The sequence below is a fragment of the Tachyglossus aculeatus genome, chromosome 8 (genome assembly GCF_015852505.1).
Source record: "Tachyglossus aculeatus isolate mTacAcu1 chromosome 8, mTacAcu1.pri, whole genome shotgun sequence".
Taxonomy (NCBI): Eukaryota; Metazoa; Chordata; class Mammalia; order Monotremata; family Tachyglossidae; genus Tachyglossus; species Tachyglossus aculeatus.
This window is the reverse complement of record NC_052073.1, coordinates 10,389,789-10,404,818: the sequence shown is the minus strand read 5'-3', so window position 1 is coordinate 10,404,818 and position 15,030 is coordinate 10,389,789. Positions and strand designations below refer to the sequence as shown.

The 15,030-nt window shown below is 46.2% G+C and overlaps 1 protein-coding gene across 1 annotated transcript in view; it reads left to right on the top strand.

The window, feature by feature from the left end:
- The first annotated feature begins 2,931 nt into the window (after positions 1 to 2,931).
- Positions 2,932 to 15,030, top strand: part of RIPOR3 (RIPOR family member 3) — a 98,027-nt gene continuing 85,928 nt past the window's right edge. The window contains exon 1 of the mRNA XM_038750748.1: positions 2,932 to 3,171. The gene's annotated coding sequence lies outside the window, so the exon portion shown is untranslated. The remainder of the gene's footprint in view (positions 3,172 to 15,030) is intronic.

Below are 15,030 nucleotides of genomic sequence, written 5' to 3'. Positions count from 1 at the left end.
TTGTGACCTTGGAGAAACCATGTGATTTCTGCTGGAAAATAGTGACCCCGGAGGAACCCTGGTTAGGCTCCTCAAACAGGTGTTGGGAAAATTCTGTATTTGTGTTGTGTTTTAATGCTTCATCATTTCTGATGTGTCTGTCTCCAAACCCTTCTCCTCACTTAAACTCCTAGATTGTGAGCCCCCCAAGGGACAGAGACCATGTTTAATTCCTCCTGTGCTTAGTACAGTGCTCTGCACACAGTAACACTTAATAAATACTAAATAACAAAGACTAAATAAATAATATATACTATTGCTTTTACTACTAAGTACGTGTGTGGCATTCTTTTAAAGCAGCATGGATCGGCCTGAGAGTCAGAGGACTCAACTTTTCTGTGCCTCAGTTTTGTTATCTGTAAAATAAGGATTCCTCACCCGTTCTCCCTCTTAGTTGTATTTATTGAGTGTTTATGGTGTACAAAACACCATACTAAACGCTTAGGAGAGTACACTAGTGCTTAGAGCAGTGCTTTGCACATAAGCCCACTTTTTAGACTGTGAGCCCACTGTTGGGTAGGGACTGTCTCTATGTGATGCCAATTTGTACTTCCCAAGCGCTTAGTACAGTGCTCTGCACATAGTAAGCACTCAATAAATACGATTGATTGATTGATTGATTGATTAACAAATGCCATTATTATTATAACAATAAACAGACGCATTCCCTACCCACAATGAGATTACAGTCTACTTAGACTGTGAGCCCCATGAGGCATAGGGACTGTGTTCAACTTGATAAAATGGTTCCTATCCCAGTGCTTAGAACAGTGCTTGATGTGCAGTAAGCGTTTAACAAATACCACTGAAGACTGGAACAACTCCACAGCCTATAATAATAATAATGGCATTTATTAAGTGCTTACTATGTGCAAAGCACTGTTCTAAGCGCTGGGGAGGTTACAAGGTGAGCAGGTTGTCCCACGGGGGGCTCACAGTCAATCCCCATTTTACAGATGAGGGAACTGAGGCACAGAGAAGTTAGGTAACTTGCCCAAAGTCACACAGCTGACAACTGGAGGAGCCAGAATTTGAACCTATGACCACTGACTCCAAAGCCCATGCTCTTTCCACTTAGCGATGCTGCTTCTCTGCTTCTCTTCTCTATGTCCTATCGTCTGCACTCCAACTTTTAAAGTTTCAACAGGAAAAGCCATTTTTCAAATGGTTGTGCTCTCAAATCCGAGTAATTACGATATCTTTCCATGAACCTGCCTGGGGTTCACCTTAACTTAGTTTCTACTTCCTCCTCCTCATCCCACTCCGAAATCTGTTAAACAGTCTCGTGTCCATGGAGCACTCTTCTAAACAATTAAGCATACACATTCCCACCTTCCAGGAACTTGCTAGGACAAGCAGACCATATTCAGCCAGACCTGTAGACTATAAATGGGCATAAACATGCGGAGACCAGAGAGAAAGTTGGAATAAATGAATACCAGGTTTGCTGCATTATGGGCTGTTTGGGATATTATAGGTTGGGAAAGGAGGTTGTTTTTCTCCAAAGCTCAGGTAATGACAACTTACTTCCCTTATTTAGAAGGAGTTTCATGCAGAGTTGGTTCTAAATAGCCATGTGTGGGTGTAGGACAGTCTAAGGTCTGAGGGGTTCTGGCAAGGCTGGCTTGAGCACAGGTTTGCTTCTGAAGCATCCAAAGGCACTTAGCTCAGTGCTCTAGCACAGTGGAGAGAAGCCTTCAGCCTTAGGTACACAGTACTGTTAAGCCAACAAGCCCCGATTCCTCTGGAGTTAAATGAGACTTTTGTTTCCAGACTTCATCTCTGAGCATGGTCAAAAAGCCGAGATGCAGGGGCCAGAGGACAAGGCGGCCTTTAAGCGTGAAAAAATGTCCGGTCAGAGTTACTGATTCAGAAACATGTAGGGGTTTAGCAGAACAGCTCTAAGAATGAGGCTCGGGCAAGGAAGTGGAATAATGAGGTTGTAAATAAGCGGAGGAACAATCTCAGCCATTCTATAATGGGGCACGAGTGGAAGATGGCAAATGAAGGGCATTTTAGTATCTGTGGGATGTGCCGAGGGAAACGATGGACAAGAGAAGTTGGTACAGGGTTGGGAGGGGGCTGAAGGTTGGGTGAGGGAGTCCAGAGAGGAGAGAGAGAGAGAGAGAAGAAACAAGAAAGGTGAAAAGAGGGAAGAAAACAAAAATAGAGGCAGGGGAGGTCAAAGGAGCCAGCAGGCAGCTGCTGAAAATGGCAAGGTGAGGGGGAAGGTGAGGGCCATTTGGATGAGGAAGAGCGAGAGAGGGAAGAGGCATTGGAGAGAGGGAGGAAGGGAGCAGGGAAAGGAGGAGAAGGCCGAGCCCACGTCTGTTTGTGATTAGCAGGCCGCGCGATGCAGAATCAAGTAAACAGAAACTTACAAGCTCCCCTCTGAGGCAAAGCAGAAATCAGATGCTCTGTGATTAATAGTGGAGGGTTCAGGACATGACCACAAACTCTGCGTGTACTTTAAATTAGCTGAATTTTCCCAGTCCTCTTGCCAGAATGAGAGTGAGGGGTGGGGTCTGGGGGTGGAGGATGGAAAGCAAGGGGGGCGAGGGACCCGCCTGCAGTCCAGCAGTATGGAATTCTCCCTGACCAGGGCTGGTGGGACAGTGACGGGGCAATCAGTGACAGCCAGAGCCACAGACTGCATCCGAGAGAGAGGGACCCGCTGGGACCCCCTGAGCTGGGCTTCCTGGAACCCTATCTCGGCCTCCGGCTGCGCTGTGACAAGGACAGCGATAAGACAGCTGGCCACAGTTATCGGAACCCTACAGGACTCCTCGCTGCTGCTGCTGCCGCTGCTGTTGCTGCTTCTGGACTGGAGACCAGACCTAAGGTGGGTTGAGGGAGGTGGGCTATCGTTCGCGGCGATTCCTGGTGGCGGGGAGAGACTCAGTTTCTCCCCACCTATTCCCCCCATCCCCTGCCCGACACCAACCTGAATGGACAGTTGGTTTGCCTTTTCTGTCCTAAAAACTGATCCATCCATCCCCGGAGCTGTCATGGGGGGTGAAATCTGACACCTATTTGGAACAGAAGCAGAAGGACAAGAAGAAGAAGAGGGAGGAGAAGGAGAAGGCACAGCAGCAGGAGAAAGTGTCAGTGGCCACTCGGGTTTGCTCAATGGTGAATATGGATTTGTTTCTTTTTTGCGCTCACGTGAGCGTTCGGTTTGGCGCTGGAAATGAACTGGGTTTACATTGCAGCCTATGTTGGGATTAGGCCTGTTCCTCCTTGGAAGAGTTTTATAGAGGCAGAGATTATGCCACGGGAGGTCCGGATGGGTGGACGGGGGTGGCAGGCTCAGCCTCAGAATGTGAGTGGTGGTCTCGAGCAGGACAAATGGAAAGGGCAGGCCAGACCCCCTACCCCCCACCGCCTTTGCGATGATGTGGGGGGGAATGGAGCTTGGGGAGAGGCAGGAGGGAGACTGGACTGGACTGGAATGTCATTCCAACTCTTCTGGATTGAATGAAGAGTGTTTCATTTGTTGGCCAGTTGAAGGAGTGGCACAGAGTTTTCGACTGGGTCTCCTTCCAATCCAGTTCAGTTTTTCATAAAATCTGTTTCCAATCAGCCTGGCCCCAACTCCTTCTCCGGACAGAGAGGAGTTGTAAAACATACAGGGGCCATTCCGGCCCAGCTCCCGCAGGTTATTAATAATATCATTATGGAAGACTGTTTATACCAGGGCTCTTAAACCCGGGAGGGCCAAGGTTAGCTTAGATAAGACAGCTTATAGTGTCTCAGGCTGCACCTTGCTCTGGAAGCAGTCAGCTGATTTTATCCAGAAGGGGCCTGCTCTGGAGACGGAGCTGGGAAATGACCAGGAAAAGATGCTTGGTTCCAGGAGATGACACAGACTTCCAGAATCTGTTGCATGCTCTTCTAGCCATCCCAGAGCAAACCTCCTCAGGGAGAAGCAGCGAGGCCTAGTGAATAGAGCATGGGGCTGGGAGTCAGAGGACCCGGGTTCTAATCCCAGCTCCGCCACTTGTCTGTTGTGTGACCTTGGGCAAGTTACTTCACTTCTCTGGGCCTCAGTTTCCTCATAAATGAAATAGGGTTTCAAAACCTGTTCTCCCTCCCAGTTAGACAGGATCTGATTATCTTGTATTTCCTCCAGCGCTTAATAGAGTGCTTGGCACATAGTAAGCACTTAACAAATTCCACAATTATTATTAGTAGTACTTTGCACATAATAAGTGCCTAACAATCACAATGATTAATTATCACAGGGGGAGGGGGCATATGTTCAGAAAAGCATGGTCACATCCCAGAGTGCTGGCAAGGGTTACTAGATTATGCCTTTGGTTTGCTGGGAAAACTGCTTGGGGAGAGGGTTGGAAAGTGGAGGAAATGAGGGAGAGAGAGAGAGAAGGAGTGAGGGGAGGGGAGGAGAGGGGAGAGGAAAAGGGAAGGGGGCAAGAGTTGGGAGGGTTAAGGGGTGGTCTCTGCTCAGATGTGGGAGGTTATAGCCTGAGTTGGGGCTGGGAAGATGATGGAGTTGGTCATGAGGTTTACTTGAAGATGTTGGTGAAAAGTTCCACTGGCTCTCATTTCCCCAATTCTGTAATTAGCCCAGTGTTCTGTGGAGTTCATCTTTCCTACATATGTTTTATCTCCTTATTATTATATAATGCAATATAATGGGTCATATAAGTGCCAAATAACATCTTTCATCCCCCAAATCCCAAATTCCTCATTTGCCTTCACAATTTCCCTGTGAGCTATAAAGGGAGCAGCTTTGCCATTTTACACATGGCAAACAGCGGCAGGGGCCAGTCAATAGTTGGAGGAAGAGGTGACTTTTATCTTGTCTTCTGTATTCTAGGGGTCAGCGGTGGCTGGCTGCTAGAACAGTGAAACAGAAAGCCCACTGGTTTCTGTCTTACACTCCTGGTCTTTATTTTGCCACAGCATCAAAGGATGAAAAGTTCCATGAGCTACAATCTAAGAAACAGAAGGTTTCTGAAACTCTGACTCACTGGCTCAAGCTCCATTAGGTTTTAAGGTTGATTATTATTATTGTTGTTATTATAAATAATAATGAGAAATAATTGTATTTGTTAGGCATTTACTATAAGAAGCATCATGGGCTCATGAAAAAAGCACAGGTTTGGGAGTCAGAGGGCCTGGGCACTTGCTGCTGTGTGATCTTGGGCAAGTCACTTAACTTCTCTGGGCCTCAATTCCTTCATCTGCCAGATGGGGATTCTCCCTGTTACTTAGACTGTGAGCTCCATTGTACTATCCCAGTGTTTAGTACAATGTTTGACACATAGCAAGCCCTTATCATATACCACAATTATTATTATATCCCGAACACTACACTGAACACTGGGGTACATACCAGATAATTAAGTCAGACACAGTCCCTGTCCCATATGGGCTCGCAGTCTAAGGAGGAGGAAGACCAGTTATTTAATCCCCATTTTACAGAAGAGGAAACTAAGGCTCAGAAAAGTTTAGCGATTGTCCAAGGTCCCACAACAGGTAAGTGATGGAACTGGGATTAGAACCCCGGTCTCCTGATTCCCAGGCCTCTGTTCTTTCCTTTAGGCCACACTACATCCAGGAAGTGTTGGAACACACACGGTATTTGATTTTTCATTTCACTTTTTCTTCATCATTTTGGTATAAGAGATTCAATTTAGAGGACTGTACAAGGCTCTAGGGGGAGTCCCAGAGGAAGAACATGTTATGTCATGGGAACAAACTTAAGATCTCAAAAAGGCCAGAACATTTTGTCCATCCAGAGCAGTAGTATTCTGCCTCTGAGGGTGTCAACTGGCTGCTTACAGAAACTCCTTGTCATCCAGCTAAACAGTTACAGATGAACTGATGCCCCCAAATTTCCTTATGGTTTCTCTAGGCTGTTCTTCCCTGAATTTTTTTAATGGTATTTGTTAAGCACTTATTATGTGTCAGGCACTATACTAAGCACTGGGCTAGCTTCAAACCAATCAGGTTGGGTACAGTCCATGTCCCACATGGGGTTCACAGTCTTAATCCTCATTTTTGCAGTTGAGGAAACTGAGGCACAGAGCAGCCAAGTGACTTGCCTAGGATCACACAGCAGACAAGTGGCAGAGCTGGGTTTAGAACCCAGGTCCTTCTGACTCCCACGCCCGGTCTCTATCCATTAGGCTATCCTGCTTCTGTATGAATTTATCCAAATCTTTCTTGAGTCAAGAGTAGTTTACATCTGATGGGGTTGAGTACTTGCACTTGTAGAAGTAGTAGTAGTACTGTAGTAGTAGAGATAGTATTTTTGGAGGTCCCATTGGGTGTCCTTGTCTTTTTGTGCACACCACCCCACTCCACAAACTCTCCCTCCAGTTTCCCATTACTTTCCGCATCAAGCAGAAACTTCTGACTATTGGCTTTAAGGCCTTCAGTTGACTTTCTCTCCCCACTACTGATCCTCGCTGCTCTCCCACCACACCCCAGCTCACACTCTTCTCTCCTCTCCAGCTCACCTATTCATTGTCTAATTCTCATCTCTCAAGTCTGTTGCCTCCTACCCCTTCTTCCTTCCTGGAACTCTCTCTCCCCTTCAAATCCCTTCTGAAATCCCACATCCTCCAGGAGGTCTTCCCCAATTTTTTTCTCCTCTCCCAGGTCCCAAATCCCCCAGACTCCCACCTTGGCACTTCTGCCCCAACCAACAACTGTAGCACTTCTCATTCAATCGTATTTATTGAGTGCTTACTGTGTGCAGAGCACTGTACTGAGCACTTGGGAAGTACAGGTTGGCAACATTTAGAGACGGTCCCTACCCAACAGTGGGCTCACAGTCTAGAAGGGGGAGACAGAGAACAAAACTAAACATATTAACAAAATAAAATAAATAGAATATGTACAAGTAAAATAGAGTAATAAATACGTACCTATCAACTTACATACCGAACTACTGAAGCATTTACTCTCTTCCCACGTCTGTCTTTCCATTCTCTTTTTCCCTCCTATCTGTCATCATTTTCTTTCTCCCTCGTTGGATTTGTCAGCACCGTGAGGATGGCGACTGTATCGTGATTTGTCAGCACGGTGAGGATGGGGACTGTATCATGATTTGTCAGCACTGTGAGGATGGGGATTGTATCGTCTAATACTATTGTGCTCTCCCTAGAACTTAGTTCAGTGCTCAGCACAGGAGCTCAAATGATTCTATTGATTGATGGACTAAGGCTAAGTTATTTCTTTTTATCTTTAGACTGTGTACACTCCTTGTGGGCAGGGATAGTGTCTCCTCCACTAGGCTCGTGGGCAGAGAGCCTGTCTATCAACGCAGTTATATTGTATTCCCTCAAATGCTTAGTACAGTGTTCTGCACACAGTAAATGTTCAACAAATACCATTGACGGATTGACTTTCTGAGTGCTTAGATCAGTGCCCTGCACACAGCAGGTGCTCAATAATAATAATAATGATGGCATCTGTTAAGCGCTTACTATGTGCAAAGCACTGTTCTAAGCGCTGGGGAGGGTACAAGGTGATCAGGTTGTCCCACGTGGGGCTCACAGTTTTAATCCCCACTTTACAGATGAGGGAACTGAAGCACAGAGAAGTTGAGTGACTTGCCCAAAATCACACAGCGGACAATTAATGATGGCATTTGTTAAGCGCTTACTATGTGCGAAGCACTGTTCTAAGCACTGGGGGGATACAAGGTAATCAGGTTGTCCCACGTGGGGCTCAGTCTTAATCCCCATTTTACAGATGAGGTAACTGAGGCCCAGAGAAGTTAAGTGATTTGCCTAAAGTCACACAGCTGACAATTGGCAGAGCCGGGATTTGAACCCATGACCTCTGACTCCCAAGCCCGGGCTCCTTCCACTAAGCCACACTGCTTCTCAATAAATACCACTGATTGATTGAACAACTGATTTTTACCACAACATAGTGTCTCCCCTTCTAGACTGTAAATTCACTGTGGGCAGGGAATGTGTCCATTTATTGTAATATTGTACTCTCCAAAGCGCTTAGCATAGTGCTCTGCACACAATAAGTGCTCAATAAATAGGACTGAGTGGAAGACCAATCCCTTTCAGTCAGTATTCCCACCCCTCTGGGTGTCTGGGAGTTTGTTTTCTTGCTCCCATAAAGGCAGCTAGGTGGTGATGACCAACTTGTACTTCCCAAGCGCTTACTACAGTGCTCTGCACACAGTAAGCGCTCAATAAATACGATTGAATGAATGATTGACTGAGAGCTGTAGAGGCGCAGGCCAGACAGTAACAGGCTAGCTGGGAGGGAGTCCCACACAGGCAGTAGCCTTCTCATAAATCAAAATCCAGAGACTTGACAGCCTGAAAACCGGCCTCATGTTCAAGGTCAGTGAGTTCTTTGCAGCTAATTGGAATGTTAACGGCCTTTCGGTGGGTCCCTTCTTCCGGAAGAGGCTGAGCTAGCTAGGCAGGGAGCCTTTCTTTTTTTTTTTCAGTGGTATTTGCCAAGCGCTTACTGTGTGTCAAGTGCTGTTCTGAAGGCTGGGGTAGAGACAAGTTAATCAGGTCGGACACAGTCCCTGTTCCTCATGGGGTTCAGAGTCTAAGCAGGAGGGAGGACCGGGATTGAATCCCCATTTTACAGATGAGGTAAATGAGGCCCAGAGAATAAAAATAATAATAATGGCATTTATTAAACGCTTAGAATGCACAAAGCACTGTTCTAAGTACTGGGAAGGTTAAAAGGTGATCAGGCTGTCCCACGGGGGGGCTCACAGTCTTAATCTCCAATTTACAGAGGAGGCAACTGAGGCACAGAGAAGTGAAGTGACTTGCCCAAAGTCACACAGCTGACAAGTGGTGGAGTCAGGATTTGAACCCATGACCTCTGACTCCAAAGCCCGGGCTCTTTCCACGCTAAGCCACACTGCTTCTCTAGAGAAGTGAAGTGACTTGCCCAAGGTCACACAGCAGATAAGTGGCAGAGCTGGGATTAGAACTCAGGTCCTCTGGCTTCCAGGCCTAGGGTTTAACCGCTGGATCATGCTGTTTCCCTTGATTGCTGGAATTCTTCATCTCCTTTTAGGGGAAGGGCATGAGGCCAGAAGATTCCAAGGAATGAGCAGGTAACATGTTCTGGTGAAGGGAGCAAATCCTTCTCTGGCAATCAGTGAGGGGAAGAATTCCTAAGGGATCCGTGGACTTCCCGAAGCCCCCTGGCTCTACTCAGCCAGCTTCCTCATCCCTCACCTCCAGGACATGGGCATCCTCCTGACACCATTCATTCATTCATTCATTCAATCGTATTTGTTGAGCGCTTACTGTGTGCAGAGCATTGTACTAAGCGCTTGGGACGTACAAGTTGTCAACATATAGAGACGGTCCCTACCCAACAACGGGCTCACAGTCTAGAAGGGGGAGACAGACAACAAAACAAAACATGTGGACAGGTGTCAAGTCGTCAGAACAAATAGAATTAAAGCAAAATGCACATCATGTGCATACATAGTAAATATGTACAAGTAAAATAAATAGAGTAATAAATCTGTAAAAACATATATACAGAAGTTGTGGGGAGGGGAAGGAGGTAGGGCGGGGGGATGGGGAGGAGGAGAGGAAAAAGGGGGCTCAATCTGGGAAGGCCTCTTGGAGGAGGTGAGCTCTCAGTAGGGCTTTGAAGGGAGGAAGAGAGCTAGCTTGGCGGATGTGTGGAGGGAGGGCATTCCAGGCCAGGGGGAGGACGTGGGCCGGGGGTTGACGGTGGGACAGGAGAGAACGAGGCCCATTGAGGTACAGAACCCACCCTGACCCTTGCTCCAGAAGTGACCTGTGAAGGGAGAAGCAATATGGCATAGAGGAAAGTGCGCGGACCTGAGAGTTAGAGGACTTGGTTTCCAATCCTGGCTCCGCCACTTGTCTGCTGTGTGACCTTGGCCAAGTCACTTCACTCCTCTGGGCCTCAGTTACCTCATTTGTGAAATGGGGATTAAGACTGTGAGCTCTATGTGTGACGAGGACTGTGTCCAACCTGATCAGCTTGTATAGTACAGTGCCTGGCACATAGTAAAAGCTTAACAAATACCAATTATTATTATTGTTAGGATAGAGAAGCATAAATTCGATATAAACCTTCAAATAAATAGACCAGCACCACAGTGAGTTGAGGGGCAGGTATGGAGATAATCATAATAACAATAATAATGATGGTATTTGTTAAGTGTTTACTATGTGCAAAGCACAAGGAGATCAAATGTATTGAGAAGAGGAGCTATTTGAACTCGAGGAGACTTGACTTGAGGTCATAGGAAGAGTCTCCTTTTCAGGTTCCATGGGTTCCAAAGCATTTAAAAAACCACAACCTCAGGAAGTTTGCTATCACGGAGATGCAGCTGCTTCTGGGGTGGAACTGAATGACTGTTGAACAATTGCATAATAAGAGCACAGACCCATTTAGGGTAGAAAATGAGAACATCAGGTTCCAATACCAGTTCGGGGGAAGTTTAAGCCTCAGGGGGTTGGACCCAGCAGCTGGCTGATTGCAAAATGTGTGGTGATTTTGGCTGGAGAGGTCAGGAAACTCTTCCTTGTCTTCTCCAGGAGAGCACCCCCTCAACACAAATGCGTCTGGAACACCTATTCTAGAGGACAGTTATTTATTCCTTGGAATAAACAATATTTATGCTTTTGAGAAAAGAATTCCATTCCTGTTGTCAATTAGTTCTGCATGAGTGCAGTTTTTTCGGCATCAGTGTGAAGCTGTGCATGTTACTGATTATTCTTTGGGAAAAAAAGGGGATTTTTGCCTCTCTTCTCTGCATCATAGAGCAGGCTGGTGATTCTCAAAATTTCTTGGGAGTTGTTTAGTTTTCCTTGTCCCTGTTCTAGGAAATGCTATAAAAATAATCCACAGACCCTGATTACTGTAAATGACAGCAGAGATCTACAGGATCTTTTGCAGGCTTACTTAACGAGATCGGATTCAGAGAACTAAAGCAGCAGGTAAGTGAATCAGTCAACTGTCTTTATTGAGTGCTTGCTGTTTGCAGGGCATTATACTAAGTGCTTGGGAGAGTTCAGTGCAATTATATAACAGACATAATCCCTGCCCACAATGAGTTTACAGTCTAGAGGGGAAGACAGACATTAATATAAATAAATAAATTACAGATCTGAACATAAGTGCTGTGGGGCTGGAAGAGGGGATGAATAAAGGGAGTAAGTCAGGGTGATGCAGAAGGGAGTGGGAGAAGGGGAAAGGAGGACTTAGGGGAGGCCTCTTGAGGAGACGTGTCTTCAATAAGGCTTTGAAGGTGGGGAGAGTAACTGTCTGACAGATATGAGAATGGAAAGAGCCCGGGCTTGGGAGTCAGAGGTCATGGGTTCAAATCCTGACTCCACCACTTGTCAGGTTTGTGAACTTAACTTCTCTGTGCCTCAGTTACTTCATCTATAAAATGGGGATTAAGACTGTGAGCCCCATGTGGGCCAACCTGATCACCTTGTATCCCCCAGCACTTAGATGCCCCAGTGTGTTGCTTAACAAATACCATTATTATTATTATTATTGTATGAAAAGAGGGTGTTCCAGGCCAGAGGCAGGATGTGGGCAAGAGGTTGGCAAAGAGGTAATAATAATAATAATGATGATATTTGTTAAGCATTTACTATGTGCCAGGCACTGTTCTAAATTCTGGGGTAGATACAAGGTAATCAAGTTGTCCCCAGTGGGGCTCAAAGTCTTAATCCCCATTTTACAGAGGCACAGAGAGGTGAAGTGACTTGCTCAAAGTCACACAGTTGACAAGAGGCAGAGCCGGGATTAGAGCCGGGTCATGGGATTAGAACCCATGACCTCTGACTCCCAAGCTCATGCTCTTTCCAGTAAGCCACACTGCTCCTTAGATGAGGAGATTATCATAATTATCAACATGATCATCATTATTAGGAGATTATCAGATGAGAAGATGAGGAGATCCTCAGATGAATAGATGAGATGGAGGTACAGTGAGTAAATTGGCATCAGAGGAGCAGCAGGTAAGTGGCTTCTAATTCCACCTGCCCAGAGCAGAAGGAGCAAGAAAGAGCTAAAGGATTGACTCTGTGTTTTCTTCCTACTCCAAAGGCCTGGGCTAAAGCAGAGGAATGTCTTTAACCTTTTTTTTTCCCACTCTTTCTTTTTCCACTGCAACTATTCTTTTGACCAGGCTTGGCTAGAAAGGGTTCTGGGAGAGGGGAACTTAACAGTCAATGCAGAGTAAGTCAGTGCTTTCTGCACTTTTAATAGTTCGATTTGGAGGTAAGCAAATATGTCCCATCTCCTTCGTAATTTTGGGGGTGCATCAAATTGATATTATAATGAAAAATCTTTCAGCGGCAACATGGCCTCTTGGAAAGAGCCTTGGCTGAGAGCCAGGAGACCGAGGTTCTCTTCCCAGCTCTACCACCAGGCTGCTGTGTGACTTTGGGAATTCACTTAACCACTCTCAAGTCATTTCACTTCTCTGGTCCTCAGTTCCCTCATCTGCAAAATGGGGATTCCATAACCTTCGAATCCCATAAACTTCCATAAACCTTCGAAGTTCCATATACTTCGACTGTGAGCCCCTTGTGGGACCTGATTATCTTCTATCAACCCCAGTGCTTAGTACAGTGCTTGGCACATGCTATAATTACAATTACCTCTTTCCCCCACAAGTGAACAAGCCTCAGACATCAGCCGGTGAAGGACCTCATCGGCAGGGCCACGGTTACCCAGAATGGAGCTCACCTGACGTGTCAGTCAGTCAGTCATATTTATTGAGCTTTCACTGTGCTCAGAGCACTGTTTTAAGGACTTGAGACAGAACAATAGTATAACAAACAGACACATTCCCTGCCCACAAGAGCTTACAGTCTAGAGGGGGAGACAGACATGAATATAAATAAAGAAATTACAGATACATAAGTAAGTCCTGTGAGGCTGGGAGGAGGGATGAGTAAAGGGAGTGAGTCAGAGTGATGTAAAAGGGAGTTGGAGAAGAGGGCTTAGTCAAGGAAGGCCTCTTGGAGGAGATGTGCCTTCAAGCTGTGCCACATCTGACTTTGGCCAGCTATCCCCCACCAGAACAGGAAGACGTGAGGCAGGTGGGTTAGGTAAATACAGTAGGATTCATTCAGTCATTCATTCAATTGTATTTACTGAGCACTTACTGTGTGCAAAGCACTGTTCTAAGTGATTGGGAGAATCCAAAATAATAAACAGACTCATTTCCTGCCCCACAGCAAGCTTACAGTCTAGCGGGGGAGACAGACATTAATATAAGTAAATAAATTACAGATTGTACATAAGTGCTGTGGGGTTGGGATGGGGAACGAGTAAAGGGAGCAAGTCAGGGCATTGTGGAAGGGAGTGGGAGAAGAGGTAGCCCTCTCCTGGGCCCTACATAATAATAATAATGGCATTTTATTAAGCACTTACTATGTGCAAAGCACTGTTCTAAGCGCTGGGGAGGTTACAAGGTGATCAGGTTGTCCCACGTGGGGCTCACAGTCTTAATCTCCATTTTACAGATGAGGTAACTGAGGCACAGAGAAGTTAAGTGACTTGCCCAAAGTCACACAGCTGACAATTGGCGGAGCCGGGGTTTGAACCCATGACCTCTGACACCAAAGCCCGTGCTCTTTTCCACTGAGCCACACTACATTCCAGGCAGGGAGCCAGCAACCCCAAGCAGGCAAAATAGAGTCAGCTGGGTCCGGAGCCAGTGCTCAGGATTAGGTGCCAGGAACCTAAAATTCAAATTATCACTCCACCCCAGAGTTCCTGGCTACCCAGGGATAAATCACTGCCCCTTGTGACCCTGAGAGACTAAACATAACCCATTCACATGGCGAAAGGGTGGGTGACAGGGTGTTCATTGGTGTCCACAATGCTCTTTGTCATCTGGAAGTACCAAACTGGGTGAATGCTGATTGGAGAGGCTAGGAGGAAAAGAAAGATGGGCTCTCAGGGTTCCTCCATTTAATTAGCCAAATTCATCAATAATATTTATTGAGCAGTCTCTGTGGCAGTCTGCTGTACTAAGGGCTCTGGAGAGTACCATCCATTTGGTACAGGTATTTCGAAAATCCCAAAAAGCCATGAACCAGCTTCTTTCCTGATTGTTTTCACCTTTCTTGCTCTTCTTCGATTCACTAGCCTCCATTTCTTGGCTGCTCATAATTACAGTGATCAGACATCTTGCTCTAGGAGAGAGAGTCACCTATTTGTGGGTTCCATCACTTCACTTGAAAGACCCAGGGCAGTTAATTACTATACTACTCCTACTAATAATAATTGTAGTACTTGTTAAGCTCTTCCTAAGCAAGGTACTTGTACCAAGTGCTGAGTTGGATGCAAGCAAATTGGGTTGGACACAGTCCCTGTTCCATGTGGGGCCCACACTCTCAATTCCCATTTTACCTATGAAGTAACTGAGGGACTGAGAAGTGAAGTCACTCACCCAAGGTCACACAGCAGACAAGTGACGGAGTTGGGATTAGAATCCGTGTCGTTCTGACACCCTGGCCTATGCTGTATCCACTATACCACATCAGCTCTACAATCAATTTCTCCTCACAGGTTTTCGGTCTCAGGGTCGGGGTTCGTTCATCATTCTTAGTGGACAACTTGTGGCAGCCCCTCTCGCGTTGAAATGGGTCTGAAGGTAGACTTCCATCTTGCGTTGGTGAGGCAGGAAGCAGTGAGGCTCTGAAATAAATTGGATCCACTGAGGTCAGCTTTCAGATGGGATGATGGGGTGATGGGAGGAGACCACTTAGCTGCTTTGACAGTTCCCCTCTTTAGCTTCTGATCTTCCTCCTTCTCCTCCTTCCCCTCTTCCTCCTTTTTGGCAGTTGCCCTAACTGGCATTGCTACCCTCACTACCCCTGCAGCTGAGCTGATCCAACCTGGAGCCTTGCACACAGTAAGAGCTCAATAAATATGATTGAATGAGTGAACGAAAGAATGAATACTAATTATTATTGTGGTGTTTATTGGTTACTGTGTACTAGA